The sequence below is a fragment of the Meriones unguiculatus genome, chromosome 7, assembly GCF_030254825.1.
Source record: "Meriones unguiculatus strain TT.TT164.6M chromosome 7, Bangor_MerUng_6.1, whole genome shotgun sequence".
Taxonomy (NCBI): Eukaryota; Metazoa; Chordata; class Mammalia; order Rodentia; family Muridae; genus Meriones; species Meriones unguiculatus.
The window spans coordinates 103,750,545-103,763,663 of record NC_083355.1 but is presented as its reverse complement, the minus strand read 5'-3'; the positions used below and the strand labels follow the sequence as shown (position 1 = coordinate 103,763,663).

The window sequence follows — 13,119 nt, the reverse complement described above, 5'->3', positions numbered from 1 at the left end:
ACACTCTGATATGTGAACAGTGACAGCATTGCCTAAAAAGTGTACATTCCTCAGAATACACCCTGTGATCAGGGATGCTATCGCACTGTGATCTCCTCTGCTGATATCTCCCCTCCGGGACACTTGCAGTGTCATGCTTAAGTTGGTTTGAAGGTAGCAAGCAAGGGCACAGGCAGTTTTCTAGCTTCAGCTCCCATAGTGTTTGCTAGACAGAAACAGGCTATTGCAGGGTGTGCTGTTGTACTAGTCTTTTTTTCATAACCCCTTTATTGCACGCTTCGTAGCACATATGGTTGCTTTAGATGAATTAAAACATCCAAGAAATGACCTTTTGATCACTACATGTAAGCGTGATTGATAACTCTGAGCCTGGTGCATAGCTGATTACAGTAGATGTGTGTTTGTACTTGTGTGTACGTGTCTCACTCATCAAGGTATGTGTAGGGACAAGGTGTCAAGCATCTTCTACTTTTGTTCTTCACTTTTGTTTTAAAGATAGGTTCTCTCACTGAATCTAGAGCTTATGATTTAGCTTAGACTGTCTGGTCAGGGACCCACTTGTCTCCCCCCATGGTCTGAGATCTAGGGTTTCAGAGGTGTACCTCTGCATTCTGCTTTTTGAGTAGGTTCTGGGGATCCAGACACAGATCCTCTTGTCTACACAAGAAGCATTTTACCCAGATCTCCACACCCTCTCTCTAATTCTGAGACAGGCCTCAGATTTGCTGGCCTCAAGTTTGCCATGGAGCTGAGGATGACTTTGAACTCCTGATGCTCCTGACTTTCCCTCTGGAGTATTGTAGTTGCAAGCATGCGCTACCATATCTGGTGTATGCTCTGCTGAAGATTAAACCCTGGGCTCTGTAATGCCATAGATGTTCTGCTAGCTGATCTACATTATCAGATTTCAAAAAACTTTTTACTGATTCTTTGTGAGTTTCACATCATGTACCCCAGTCCCGCTCATGGCCCTGTCCCCTCATTATCCACACCTCATCCTTGCAAACCCCTCCCCAAAATAAAACACTCAGAAGCAAGCAAACCAACCACATCAACAATAAAAACAAAGCATAAGTTGACTTTTTTTTTTTTCTTTTAAGAATCCTAGGCATAGGACACTTGGACCTCCAATCTGGGCATCAATCTAGCATGAACCAAGGACAGCCATCTGCTCTGTCCCTGACTGATAAAAGAGCGACACCACCAGCAAGCTGTCTCTTTGCCCATGTCCAGGGAAACACTTCTCAGTTTTTATACTTGTTTTAATTTATTAAAAAATTGCTTCATTTCTTTAACCTATTTTATTTTAGAATTTTGTCTTCCTTTTTCCATTTCATTTTGTGCGGTTAAGCTTCGAAGCTAAAGCCCTAGAGTTTGAAGCATTATTGAAACTCTTCTTGTTTTTATCTCAGTATCTTTTTGTCCTTCTGTCTCTCTGTGTGTGTGTGTGTCTCTCTCTGAATCTCTGTCTCTCTGTCTCTGTCTCTGTCTGTGTGTGCTGTGTGTGTGTGTATTTGTTTGCACATGTGCGTGTGTGTGTGTATATATATATATATATATATATATATATATATATATATTTGTATATAACCTAGGATTCAGCATGGTCATTGGTGTCAGGTAAGCACAAAAATGTCCTAAAGACATCCTTTAGATTTCTCACACAAACATCTATCAACGCAGAACAGTGCTTATTCCCTAAAATCTTGCACCCTTTAGATGTCAATAACAAAGAAAGCAGAATCACATTATCTTCCAAGTCACACAAAATCTCCCCCACCTGCCGCATCTCTGTTCTCTCTTTTCTAGATTAAAGGATGCCATTCCCTTAGAGCCTCCTTGTCTAGCTGTGTGATCCTATTCCGCATCCATTTCTGAGCCCCTCTGCCATCCCCTACTCTCCAGCGTGAATGACATTCACTCGATGCCTGGAGTACAGCAAGAGTGTCTTTTTAAGGATCAGCTTTCTCTTTTCAAAGCATATGACAGAAAACAACAAATAGCTCAGCAAATTTGATAACTGGAAGCTTTATTGGGAAAGCATTACAGAACCGGAAAGAGTCAAAGGGACGTGGGCAGTGACTGAGATTTTTCCTTATCATAAGTAATTTTGCTAATAACTCCAGCCTTCTTTCTTTCTAGCTCTTACGGTTTTAAGATGCTTTCCCCTTCAACTCATGTACATATTTTGTGTAAAGAGCTCTGATTGGCTGAACTTGATTCCCATATTCATGCTTGAACCAATAGCTCTAAGGATCAGTCCAGGACTGAATTAAATGAGTCTTCCCTTGTGTAGAGCCTGGAAGGGAACGTTAAAAGTAACGAGGAGAACTAGTTATTATGAGTTTGGCACAATGCTGGAAGCTACATTTTTCATCTTCAGAACAAGGTCATGGTGGCATTGTTCATCTTCATAGTGCTGTGTGGAAGACCCGAGCCACGCGGTAAATCTTAGCTCCCCTGAAGTTCCCACTTGCTAACTGGTTATCTGATTATTCTCTGTGTTGTGCTGGCCAGGCTTGCTTTGAGTCACTATTGAATTACATCCTATTTTGTCGAGCAGGTTTTGTCCAGCCCACCACATATTCTTCTAAAGAGCTGAAAAGAGAAGAGCAAATCCCCCCAAAGTTCCTCCCGGATAAGAATTGGATGTTCGTGTGACATTCTGAAATTCTGTGCATTTGTGCTAAATCCGCTATTACAGCCATCACATGCTTGTCTAAATTGAAGAAACCTGCCTGCCATTTTTCACAAGGACATTTGTGGGCCGAGAACTCAGTTAGCACTCCGTTTGCTTATCACATCACTTGATTTACTGGGGGTGGAGGGAGTAAGGTGGGAGGTTTGACAGGCAGTAACAGCTCAGCCAGTACCACTCAAATACCACGGCAGAGGGATAAACCTGTTAGCCAAACAGACTTTCTAAATACCACCACAAAGCAGGAAATAAAGCATGCAGACAGGAATGAGGCTCCTGTCCAAGCAATACAGAACCTCTATCACACTACAGCAAACTCAAAACACACTCTCTCTCACACACACACACATGTATATAACCTTCCCTTTATAACTGGTAACCAGAGAGCTGATGGTGTAAGCTTAGCCATCACACCAACTCAGGTGATGACAACTCGTTTTTTATAGAGTAAGTTAGAGAAACCCAACAGAGGCAGACCAAAGTCAGAGACAAACTCATAAAGAAGGTGGGGACACATGATTTAATCCTTGCTGTTGGTACACACTGGCTAAAAAAGCACAGAGAGAGTAATTTGTGATTGGTGTGTGTGTGTGTGTGTGTGTGTGTGTGTGTGTGTGCAAAGAGTACAGGCCAGAGTATGAAATGATGATCATTTGAAAGAATAGGGAAAGCAGTGTTTTCTGTAAAGTTGTGTCTTTCTAACCTGGCCTCCTTTTTCTGGTGAGAGAAGGGGTTAGACTCTCCGGAAAAGGCCCCAGTGAAGCACTCCTAGCTTCTCTGTCAACAAGGCTACTAGAGTGAGCGAGAGCAAGGTTTTCAATCCCTGCTACAAAAATAACCACCCGCCACACCATCCGTCATCGGGTCACATGGCAGCTCAGGACAGTGGAAAGAATACTGAACTTGGGAGCAAAGATCTAGTCAAATCCTTGTTTTGTTTCCTGTTGGCTGTACAATCTTTTTTTAAAAAAATATTTATTTTTTATTTATTACAATTTATTCACTTTGTATCCCAGCAGTAACCCCCTCCTTCATCCCCTCCCAATCCCACCCTTCCTCCCTCTTCTCCTCCCATGCCCCTTTCCTAGTCCACTGATAGGGGATGTCCTCCTCCCCTACCATCTGACCCTATCCTATCAGGTCTCATCAGGATTGGCTGATTGTCTTCCTCTGTGACCTGGTAAGGCTGCTCCCCCACAAGGGAGAGTTGGTCAAAAAGCCAGCCACTGAGTTCACATCAGAGACAGCCCCTGAATCCCCTTACTAAGGATCCCACTTGGACACTGAGCTGCCATGGGTTACATCTATGCAGGAGTTCTAGGTTATCTTCATGAATGTTCCTTGGTTTCTGGGCCCAGATTTTTTGATTCTGTTGCTCTCCTTGTGGAGCTCCTGTCCCATCCAGGTCTTTCTGTCTCCCCCTTCTTTCATAAGATTCCCTACACTCTGCCCAAAGTTTGGCTATGAACCTCAGCATCTGCTTTGATACCCTGCTAAATAGTCTTTTGGAGGCCCTCTGTGGTAGGATCCTGTCCTACTCCCTGTTTTCTCCCTCTTCCTATGTCCATCCCATTTGCCTTTCTGAATGAGGATTGAGCATCTTACCCAGGGTCCTTCTTATTTCTTAGCTTCTTTAGGTGTACAGATTTTAGTATGTTTATCCTATATTATACATCTAATATCCACTTATAAGTCTTTCTGTATAATCTTAAATGTGAGGAACTTTACATCCTTCAAAATGGGGCCTTTAGAACTTTGTTGACGGCTGACTGAGAGAACTTGCAGAAAAGCATGGGGAATCATTTTAAAATGCCAAATGCTTTGCAAGCATGGGTAGGTTTTGTTGTTATTTATAACATTCCCCTCTCTCAGGTTTCTGATAAGAAGAACCTATCGATAATAACTCTAACCAAAAGTTCTAAGGCCTCTTACTTTTGTGTAGATTGTTTTATATACATGGTATCTAAAGTGTTTTAGAAGCTCATAGGAGAACATTGTAGAATTTGAGGATGGACACATCCCTCAGAAAGGGTAAAGCGAGGAAAGGGTTACTTCTACCGCACTGAACAAAGACTCACATTCCCAGTGCCCACCAGGGTTTATTCAGTAACATCTGCAGATATTTCTTATCATCTATTGAAGGGCTTATTAATGGAATTTAAAACAGCTAGAGGTGGGATTAGACACCCTGCAGTGAGTGTGGCAGAGCTCCCCACAACTAACTATTACCCAGTGCAAAATGTCAGTAGTTCTGAGGTTGAGAAACTGCTCTGTAGACATGATTTTCCTTGCTGAGTTTCCCAACAGGTCTGATCTATGGCAAGTTTCTGAAAGAAGGGGCTATAACCACATCCCTCTTGTACTCTTTAGTTTCCTACCATTGCTATATAATGCCTAGCTGTTAAGAAAGTGGTGTTCTAGACCATGCATTATAATTTGCTTGCATATTTCTAGCCATTATCTATGCTTACAGTTTTGTTATTTAGCTCTCTGTTGCTAGGACCAAATTACCCAAGCAAGGCATCCCAAAGGATTGAGGGATTTATGATGGCTCTCAGTTTTAGGTGGTTCAGTGTATTGTAGCAGGACTCCTTCGATAATGGTGATTGGAGCATGTGGTGGAGGAGAACTGTTGATTTCCTGGTGAACCAGGAAGCAAAGAAAGGGAACTCTCATGCTTTGCTTTCCCCCTTTCCCTTTTGTTCCTGTAGGCTAACAGTCCACCAGATGATGTCAGCTCTATTTGTGGCAGGAGGATCTAACCAATTAAGTTAATCTCTGGAAATCATCCTACATACTCAATAGTATGATCCTAGTTTCAGTCAGTTTGAAAATGAAGATTAACTATCACAAATCCACCCAAACATAATTTTGAAATATGTATTCTACCCCTGGCTTTTGAAAGGGCTTATATCTATTTCATAATGTAAAATGCACTTATATCTATTTCATAATGTAAAATCCTGACAAGTCTCCAATGTCTTAATAATTCCAATATTGTTCAAATGTCTAAGTCCACAGAAAATCAAGGTAACTCTTTGATACGGATCCCTGTCAACCAAAAATCAAGTTGTGTGCTTCCAAGGTACAATGATACAGAGTAATATCACCATTTCAACAGAGAAAAACAGAATAGCCAGAAATGATTTAACCAAAACAAGAGAGACACACAAAAGTTCAAACGTTAAATCCTCTAGCTCCATTCTTGGAATTAAGGGCAGATGGGCTCAACAAACATGGAGAGACACAGTATGGTGAACTTACCACTCATGGTATCTTTCCTGGGATGATTCCATCTGATGCCTGAAGTTTTCCTCAGCTGGCACTCTATGTCCCTGGCACATCCAATATCTGAGGTTCATATTGCAGTTTAGGCTTCACCCTCATAGCTTCATGCACCCCTCTTTTAAGAGCTCCCTGCAGCAAACCAAACCATGCTACACATTCTCTCTTCTCCAAGACTGTCCTTAAAAGTATTAAAGAAAGCCGTCATGACCCTGTAGCTCTTCTATCTTGAATTCCTTTAAAACCAGAACAGTGCTAGTAATATAAGAGTTGACACTAGCTTGGGCAATAGAGGGACCCCTTTGGATCATAGCTGCAGCAGCTTCAGAGAAATATTTCCATAGTGAGGGCAGGATGCTTTGTTGGTTTTCTCTTTTTTTAGGGAAAGGTTTTCAGATGAATTTATGGTTTTATATTTTGGAACTTACAGTGAAGAGTATAGCCAATTCCACATGGGTTGGGTGTCAGGTGCTTAACTTCTCTTTAATGGTGCTAATCTCAGTGACAATTACATTTTCCTTTTCTATTATTTTCACCTTGTTCGCTACCCTGGCCAGTTTCAAATCCATCTATTCTGCTTTTTGCTTCTGGTTCTTACTTTACACTGGACCAAATGTAATTAGCAGCAAGTGTTTTTTGTCTTGAAATATTTTATTAGTTTTCTATCTTTAAACTCAACATCTCACAAAATTTCAGAACACACACTTAAGGTAGGCAAATTCCTGTGTGGAACATGAATGGGTTGAGTTTAACTCCCAATGGCATGCCTACGCCCATCTGAAACATCATAAACAGGTCCTTACTGTCTGTGTTCAGCATTCTGATCTTCTGAGCATTCACTTAGAATCACCCAGCAAGGTCTGTATGGAACAGTCTGGGGCTTCCTCAGTTTACACGATGAAATTCCATCAAATTCTTCCCACAAACCAATTCCAAAGGCCGAAGAATCTTACAATCAAAGTTAGTTAGAGCAATATCCCTACTCTCAAGTTAGTTTTCTCATGTTATTTATGTTTTTATAGCTACAACCAAAATCCATGATGTTGAAAAAGTGAAGGTGGAACTGATTTATTTGGGTTCATAGTTTCAGAAGGCTTAGTTCAACATAGCAAGGCAGTTTATAGTGTGATGGTGAGAAAGCTGTTTGGTTCTTGGCTAAATAGAAAACAGAGAAGGGAAATTATTTTTCTGGGCTACCAAATCATGGAATGGTGCCATCTACATTCAAGACAATCATTATCCCATCTTCAATCCTTTCTGCAGAGGCCCTTACAGACGTTTCTACAAATGTGACTCTATCACTTAAGTGACCTCAAATCCTAACAGGTTGAAAATGAAGGTTAATCATCCTAAAAATATCACAGATAGCAACAAAGAAATGACTTTAGGCTTGGAGAGATGGCTCAGTGGTTAAGAAGCTCTTCCTGCTTCTGCAGAGGAGACCTCAGTTTCATTCCCAGCACCCACATCAAAAGCATCAGGTGGGTTACAGCTGCCTACAACTCTAGTTCTGGGTGATTTGAAACCCTCTTCTGGCCTCTGTGAGTCCCTCCATGATGTTATGTACAAATATACACAGAGAACAAACAAAACAAAACAAAACAAAACAAAAAACAGTAAGTCCTGGTTTTAAAAATAAAATTACTTTTATATTCTTATGACTTTTCCATAGTTTCAAGTAAATTTTTATAATCCATATGCCTTTTAATATAGAAAGTTTGAAGGTCATTATGAGCTCTGCCTATTTTTTGTTACTATTAAATACTATTAAAATATATTTTCTTGAACCAATAAAAACCTTATATAGAAATGTGATGCCTATAGAAAGGACCACAGATCCCTTCAGATAAACTTTATCTCTGAAAATATGTCACCATCTTTAAATTAGTAGTAATTAAAAATTTTTAATTTTAGTATTTGATAAAAACTTCAAAAAGTCAGTATTTTACTCTGACATGTTCTGTTTTTAAAATTCTAATTATTGGTAACATTTGTTGTGGCAATTTCTTCCTCTGCCACAACTCCACATACACATGACATATTTATATATATGAGTCTTACATGCTTCTTACTATATTCCCTGAAAGGAATCTGGCACATGTGTCATTGATGTTGCTAATTTGATCATGTCGTTCTTTCATGGAGTTTACCTAGGGGTTCTAGATCTATTTTGTGCTTCCATCAGCTCAGTCTCAAAGTCAGCCATTTCTAACACATTATAGTTCCTTTCAGTGGACAATAATATTTAGAAGTCATGGTCTCAGACATAGTATGATCATTGCCATTGGGGTGTCATTGGTTCTAGGTTCTAGCAGCATATCTAGTAGAAAATACACAATCTGTTTTTCTCAGTTTCATAATCGTGCTCCTTTCTCTGATAGTAGAAACCCGTGTTGTGTTGATTCTTTTTTTTTTTTTTTTGTCTACTTGACACAAACTTGAACATGTCTGGGAAGTAGGAATCTTAACTGAGAAAATGCCTGCATAAATTTGCCTGTATGCAAGTCTGTGCGACATTATTTTGATTAATGATTGGTGTGGGAGGGTTCAGATAGCTGTGGGTGATACCATCGCTGGACAAGTGGCCTGGGCTATATAAGAAAGCTTGCTGAGCCAGCTATGAAGAACACCATTGCTCCATGGCCTCTGCTTCAGTCCCTGCCTCCAGGTTTCTGTCTTGAGTTCCTGCCCAGACATCCTTTAGTTGTAGGCTGTTACCTGGAAGTGCATGATAAAATAAACCCTTTCCTTCTCAAGTTGCTTTTGCTCATAGTGTTTTATCACAGCAATAGAAACCCAAAATTAAGACAAATGTTCTCAATATATTTTCTTGTTCATTCAGCCCATGTGTCTTCCAGTCTCCAAAACTATCCTAGGTAATACTTTAGTAGACCTCCTTGCTTAGGAGATCTCCCTACTTGGCTATTTTTTTACTCATGGGCATAATCATATAAAATATACTAGGTCCTACTTTAAGGGAGAATATAAATTTTCTCTCACTGAGAAAAAGTAAATACAGGACTATGATAACAGTATGGGCATAGCCATTGTGCTAACCTGGGCCTCAAAGATAAACCCACTTCATGAAACCAGTATACTTTCACTGTACCAACACAGCTAGTCTTAAATATATATATTTAAAAACTTTGGACAGAGTGCAGGGACTATTATGGAAGAAGGGGGATATAGAAGGACCCAGAAGGGACAGGAGCCCCACAAAGAGACCAATGAAGTAAAAAAAAAAGCAGGGCCCAGGGAGGACTGAAGAGGCAGATGCATCAACCAAAGACCATACATAGAGAAGACATAGACCTTCTGCTCAGATATTGCCCATAGACGCTTAGTTTCCATTTGGGTTCCCTAGTAAGAGAAGAGACAGTCTTTGGCATAAACTCAGTTGCCTGCCCCTTGATTGCTTCTCTCTAATGGGGCGACCTAGCCAGTCCACAGAAGAATAGGATCCAGGCAGTCCTGATGGGACCTGATAGGTCAGGGTCAGATAGTAGAGGAAGAGGACTTCCCGTATCAGTGGACTAGGGGAGAGGGATAGGGGAGGAAGAGGGAGGGAGAGTAGGACGAGGAGGAGAAGAGGGAGGGGGATATGACTGGGTTACAAAGTGAATAAACTGTAAAATAATAATAGTAATAATAGAGAAAAAGAAAAACAGATGGAAAGACACAATAATTAAATATACTATTCAACCTTAAATCAAATTCTGGGAAATTTTTAAAATCTACTTATTTTTATGTGTGTGGATGTTTTGCCTGCATGTATATCTGTGTGCTAAGTACACGGGGTGCCCCAGAGGCCAGAAGAAGGAATCAGAACCCAAAGAACTGCAGTTACAGATGGTGAGCTGCCATGTAGCTTTTGGGGATCAAATCTGGGTCCTCTGCAAAGCAATAAGCACTCCTAACTGCTGAGCTGTTTTATCTCTCCAGTCCCCCCCCTTTTTTTTTTCATAAAAGATGTTACTGGCAGCTGGAAATGGTGGCACAAGCCTTTAATGCCAGCACTCAGGGAAGCAGAGGCAGGCGGATCTCTGTGAGTTTGAGGCCAGCCTAGTCTACAAAGCAAGTCCAGGACAGCAAAGGCTACATAGAGAAACCCTGTCTCTAAAAACAACAACAAACAACAACAAAACCACCACCAACAAAAAGATGTTATTGGCATACTTGATGAAAGTGGTGTGAGAGCTGTCACAGAGGTAAACATCCTTTCTTACACTGTGGTTGCATAAGCATACACCTTCCCCATCTGCAGAAACATAAGGTGGGCTCTTCAGGATAAAATGGAGGAAATACTTGCACTGTATTCTGAAAGGATTCAATAGCCCTGTGGATACCTACCTACAAACAAGAGACTCAATCAGCAGCTGATGGCATTGGGCAAATGAATGCACGGTTCAGTTCTCAATTTTTCATTTGTAAAATAGGTCTTAACAGTTCCTTACTTGGTGGTACTATGATAATCATTACTGAAAATGTGGATACAATACCGGACATGCTGAGGGTTGCTCTGTTGGTGTGCGCATTTTCCTCGAGTAGTCACAGATAAACGCTATCCTTGGTATAGCATTTATAGCATTATAAGTTATTCTAATAAAAAGTGTACAGTTTTGGACCTCTGTTTACACCAGTGGGTCATATCTTTACAGAATGCCCAGACTCATAATTGGTTGAGTTATGCATACATTATCCATTCTAAAGATGGAGGGGAATGAGGGTAGAAAGGCAAGAGTTTTTATTTGTACGGGAAGGAGTGGCTTCATTCCCAAAGAGCCATGACCTCAACACACACACACACACACACACACACACACACACACACACACACACACAAAACACACACACACACAATCAACTGGCAACCTTGATTTTTCTTTTTTTGTGTGTTTTTATTTTTTTATTAAATTTTTATTTTTTTTATATTAATTACAGTTTATTTACTTTGTACCCCAGCTGTAGGCCCCTCCCTCATTCCCTCCCAATCCCACCCTCCCTCCCTCAGCTTTGATTTTTCAAACAGTTCTCTCCCTCCTTTCTCTCATCCATGGCTTTTCCCTCGTCCGTCTTTTCCTCTAAGCAGTGCTGAAGGGAGATCTGAAAGATAGACTCACTTCCACAGACACACAAGGGAGAGGCATCAGAGAGGGAGAAGGTAAGTTGCCTGAGGTCAGTGGCCTGTTTACTGTGTAGTAGAGTGAGGCTGAAATCTTATTCACAGTGATGCCACAATGCTGTCAATGGCTGTGCTCTTCTTAAACTGGTGACCCTTATTTACAGGATTATTCTTTGTTTCCTTTAATGTGTGAGGGAAACTGTCAGTTTCCTGCCTGCTAAGTGCTTCTTTTGTGCTTTGGGCAGAATCCCTTATTCTTGAATTCATGGTTTCATCACATCCATTAAAATGAGCAAATGTTCTACTTAGTTATGTTGATTTTCTTCTTGATGGAGAATTAGTATCTTTCAGCATAATGTATTCAAAGACTGAAGGCATCCATTCTTAGTGGTATCCAGCAGCTTTATTTATACCTGCGATATAGATTCTATGCAATTATGCAGGCAAATTTAAGGATCTTTCTCCACTTCCACCTCTGTGAACATCATTCTCTCTGCCTGCACCAGCCCCTTTGACTCCACCCACCTCTCTAATATTAGAATGAATCTCTTATACAACTTTCCTGATATTTCTTTATTAGCGTAAGACATTTATCAGATGTTCAATGGTATTGAGGTGATAAAGATAAATGCCCTCTAAGTGTCGACTCTGATGAGAACATAGTCTAATTAGACTAATTATTTTCCCCTTGTCATCACAGTGAGCTTTGACTCTGTCCTGGAAATGTATATCTCTTAAAGTAATTTACTTCTTTCTTTCAGGAGGGAGACAGGTTTTAGCTTCTCAAAATATTACTAACTTCACTAGTTGCATTTGATAAGACAGTCTATATATTTTCCAATTATATATACATTTGTTTCTTTATTCTTGTGCACACTTAGCTGCTATTCATTGAGACGTCACAAAATGCCCATGTGTTAACATTTGAATTGAAAGCCTGAAGGACTAAGACTTCTCGCTCTATGATAACTTAGGTAAAGTGGAGACAATCTTAGCTCTATCATCTGCCCCCAGTGATCACTTAGAAATATTGGACAGGCCAGGTTGTCACCAATGAAGAGGTGTTTATAGAATGTAGTGTGCAGAGGCTAAGGAGGTTGCTAAAAATCCAGCAGTTCACAGGAAGCATCCCTCCTAGCCGACTCACCTTCCCCACTGCAAAGAGTTATCTAGCTTAAAACATCAATGATGCCGAGGGAGAGAAATCCCAGTGTAGATTCTGATAATTCTGAGTTAAACAGAGTCCCACATTTTAATCTCAGGAATCACCTCCATCTCTCTGCAAACTAATAGTGTGAAGCCAGAAATCCCCCTCACCTGCAAGCCCTGAAGCTTAGATTACTTTAGTTTCTCCTCACAACACCTCTGAGAGACAGAGGACATTCCTGTTTTACTGATGAGGCAACTCTGCCTGAAGAGGTTAAGTAACTGTCAGAAAGAGTGCGCACTTTCCTCTTTCATGAAGTATAGCAAAGAAGCTATTGAGTTTTTAGCAAGAGGCTTGCTCTATGCAGCTGGGTGTCAGCGCCAGCACTTTTTGGAGGAAATTCAAGTTCTCCCTCTATAGAGCTGTCAAGTCATGACTCGTCCTTAAAGGTGGGCCAAAAGTTCCCCTATAGTTTTTCAATTATGTGAGAACAACAGTTAAGGAGTTATCGATCTCCAGAGGACGTGCTGGCACAGGGAAGGCAGCATTAGCCAAGAAACAAGACAACTGTGGTCACTGGTAATTTCTTCCACTTCCATGAAGCTTTAAACAGATCTAGCTGCTTTTGAACTTCCTCTGGGTAACTGTCCCTATCAGGCTCCAGCCCTGCTTTCCCAGACACTTAGATAACTCACTTGCCCTTTGAATCCACACTTTCTTTCTATATTGCTTTGCATGTTTTTTTTTTTTTTTCTTACCACAACAATATTACTGATGCTTAGTTTAGACTCCCTGATGAGAACCATATTTGCGGGCAAATAATAAAATCTATCAACCAATGAACACACAGTCACAAAATGGTCACCT

General features: G+C 40.6%; 1 non-coding gene across 1 annotated transcript; it reads right to left on the bottom strand.

Moving 5' to 3' along the window:
• Window positions 1-1,095: 1,095 nt before the first annotated feature.
• On the bottom strand, window positions 1,096-1,238 carry LOC132655648 (small nucleolar RNA SNORA48). The gene has a single exon (XR_009593437.1). It is a non-coding gene; the product is annotated as a small nucleolar RNA SNORA48 (small nucleolar RNA).
• Between the last annotated feature and the right edge of the window lie 11,881 nt (window positions 1,239-13,119).